Raw genomic sequence first — 3,870 nt, 5'->3', positions numbered from 1 at the left:
AGCTGTGGGGAGCAGTTGTCCAGAGGGACGAGGAGGGCTGGATGGGGGAAGGAGTTAGAATATGAGGGTTCGGTTCTAGTACGGATGTGAAGATGAATGTGAAATGTTAATTTGGGATGGGGGCTTTAAAGAACACACAGGTCTTCAGCTAAAGACTCTTCAGAAACTTATAACTGAGATGTTATGGAACACCCCCTGATGGCCTGAACATCACAGGTGGTTCCAAGGGTGAATGTACAGTATTTAATGTGCTGCGGTTTATGTCTTGAAGAACCTCTTAAGCAACCTGGCAAATGTGACCTGCAAAAACAAATATATGCAAAACCAAATGGTCAGGCCCAGGTGCTCTGTGTGGGAGGATCCGCTACATCAATTCGAGTCCCTGATTGGCTGTGCTCATCAGTGCCCGGTGTTACGATCTTGTAATTAATACCTAGGAACAAGAAATCATACAGAATCATACTGGTCACGACAGGCTGATAAGTGTTTGCTGATTTGGTATACACTCTTAAAAATAATGGTTCTTTTTTTAGCAACTATGGTTCTTTCACATCAATGGAACCATTGCACAAAAGGTTGTTTAAAATGGAATGTTCTTCACACTAATAAAAAATGGTTCTTTTAAGAACTGTTAATTGAAAGTTTTTTTTTTTTAGTGAACCAGAAATGTTGGTTTCACCGGCATCACTGTAAACAACCTTTTAGAATCTTTGTTTTTTAAGAGTGTAGCTTATTTTTCCAAAAAATAATAGCTTACACAACCCAACACAAGACATTAACATACAACATTGACACCTTTTTCCACCTCTTAAAGAATGAAAAAAAAGTTAGTGCTGTAGGAATGCAGTGTAGCAAGTAAGTAAGAGCAAAATGACCAGATTTAACAAAAAGATAAAAGCTTCCCCCTTAATATCAATGAGAAAGAACGAAAGCAGAACAGAAAGCACTTTAATTGAAAATACAGCACCAAAAAAAGAGATGTTGAGTCTGCATTGAGCCCAATCGCTCTATTGTTCTGACTGTTACAGAAGAGCAGAAAAGAGGTTTTGTTTGGTCAGGATTCCTGACTTTGTGCTGTGATAACTGTTCTGCTGAACGCACGATTGCTTCGTCCTTGTCTGAACATTCCCTCACAGTCAGCTGGTTTATCGTTGAGGAAAAAAAAAAACAAGTTAATTTTGCATAATTTAATCACACTGCTAAATGGGAGATCTTGCAGTACATTTTGAGAATTACCTGGCCAAGGTCTTCTCTGGATGTAAAATGACCACATTAGATGAACAAAATTCAAGCTGACCTTCAGTGAACACACTGTTTATTGAAAATTATTGTGAAGGAAAAACATTCATATAAAATTCAAGTGGATTTAGATAAAACAAGGGCAGACCTTTTATGTTACTGGCCAAATCAAGACCAACTGAAAACAGACCAGACGAACTGAACTCATCAGGGGGAGAAATGAGGGAAGAGAAAAGACAGAGAGGAAGGATGGAAGGAAGGTAAAAGAGAGCAGTGGGTGTTATGACGTCTGCAGTGACGAGCAGGTGTACATGACAGAGTGAAGAGAAGAAAAAGAGGATATGAAAGGGGAAAAAGGTGACACACAACATGAGCAAACTAACAGGAGATGGACCAGGAACAAACAGAAGAGGAAGGGACAGAATGAATGTAGAGGAGTGGAAAAGGAAAGAATCATGAAAAAGGACTGAAAAACAAACTCAGGATGCTAAACAGAGTAACATAAAAGCACAATATGGAACATCAAAGTGTCGTCTCACCGAGAGAGTTGGGGGGAAGAAGCTTTTTATGAGCCCACGAAGAAAAAAAAAAACCCTCTTTGCCTGAAGTTAAATTCAGTATGGTGAATATATCCCTGTGGGTTTCCACGCAATTTAGAGCGTTACAAAGACGGAAATATCCTGCTGGATAGATCAGTTTAACCATGTTCTTAAAAGACATACTATTTATCTCCATCTATTCTGAAATGTATTGTTTTACATACAAGGAAAGAGGCAGTAAAATACATTGACAATAGCCTGTGTAACACTGTCATCCTACTCTAATGACAAGTGCTTAGGGTCCAAAATTACACATGAAGTTGAATAAAAACGTTACACATCATAGATAAAGACATTAAACTTAGTTGATTTTTACATCACTTACATCTATCATTCTTACAATCCGACTTAAACAAATTCCTGCAACTCCTTCTCAGTGTTTATTTTGTACCTAGTAATTGCTAAAGCAGGCAGAAGAGTCACCCGTGACTCCTCTAACAGGTCTGTGTCTGATCTGTGTAACTGAACGTTTGATCCAGACTGTGATGGTTTGATCTCTCTCGATTGCTTCTTAAACATGCAGCCATGTCGAAATGTTGGGCCAGTCTAGTCATATCAAATTTGCCTCCGTCTAATTCTCAGAACAGACACGTTTAAAATAAAACACCTCTGTCGGTGCTCCAGGCTTTGCCCAGTGCAGCATGTCTTGCCTGCCCTGCTGGTGAACTGAGCACTGGGGCTCACAGTGTCTGCTCTCTTCTCCCTCAGGCGCTGGTCTGGACTGAGCTTCCTAATCTCCTGCAGCTTAACTACACTACCGCCTGCACAGAAGTGCGCACACACACGCGCACGGACACGCACACACACAACAGTGTAATTGCTCAACTTTGCAGGAATCTTTCGCTTTCTTTTTTCATTAGTTCTTTTTTGTTCATTCTTTTTCAATCGTTTGACTTCATTGTTTGTTTCATTCATTTTCGTTTCTTTCAGTCTCACTCTTTCGTTTGTTCATTCTTGAATCTTTTTCATTTGTTAGTTCTATTTCAATCGTTCAACTTCATTTTGTTCGTTTCAATCGTTAGTCTCTCATTCTTTTCCTGTTGTTTGCTCTTTGACATTTGTTTTCACATTCATTTGTTCGTTCCTTCTTCTGTTAAAGTACTTTTCTTTGTTTGTTCATTTTCATCTGTTTTCTTCCTTCCATCCTTTTTTTCTTGTTCCTTCTTTCACTTTCTTTTCTATCTTCTTTCCTGCTTTCCTACTGTTCCCTATCTCTGTCTGAAACAGAAAGAATGTTACTTTTGTCAATCATTCTTTCTCTTTTTCTGTTTTTTGTTTGTTCACTTCTTTTCATTTGTTTGCCTCAATTTTCATTCATTCTTTCTTTTGTACTTTCTTCCTTCCATCCTTGTTTTCACAATCTTCCTTCCTTCTCTTTTTCCTACTCTCTCTCTTTCTGTCTGATCCTCAAGAAACATCTTCAGCAATCCCCCAGTGGTTCCCTTCACTCTTCTCATGGCCACAGAGTGCTGTGGATCCCTCCTTTATACTACACTCACACATAGCTAATAACAGAACATTAAGTGTTCCCCTGGTGCTCTCGTACGAGAGTTCGCTGACTATTGTGTGTCTATATTAAACCGCTGAACATGAGCACAACAGTGCTGCACAAAAACGTACAGTTTAGAAATCAATTTTAATTTGTTTCTAATTGCTTTCAGGTAATAGTCCCACTTTGAATGCTACTTACCCACAAAGCGGGCTACAAATCTGTTTATACCCATACATTACACAGTCTCCTACAGGACTAGATACCACTATATCCAAGGGAAATGCGTCCAAAACAACTCAGAATCTCCCTCTGACTACAGAAGAGGGATAAAAAGGCTACACTGTCACGCACTGCTGGGCGTTGCCAAGACAAGGATAAAAGTTGAAGTGGAGGAACTCTTCAGTTGTCATAGCGACAGGCTCCTTGGCTGGCCTGTCGGGCTTGGATGGAGCATCGGACACCTGGTCAATCCATAGAACCAGAACTGAGCTAGCAGCCTCTGCAAGCAAGAAATTGTATAATGAAATGTGGTACAAAATG

This window comes from Chanodichthys erythropterus, chromosome 3 (genome assembly GCF_024489055.1).
Source record: "Chanodichthys erythropterus isolate Z2021 chromosome 3, ASM2448905v1, whole genome shotgun sequence".
In the NCBI taxonomy this organism is placed as follows: Eukaryota; Metazoa; Chordata; class Actinopteri; order Cypriniformes; family Xenocyprididae; genus Chanodichthys; species Chanodichthys erythropterus.
This window is presented reverse-complemented; position numbering follows the sequence as displayed.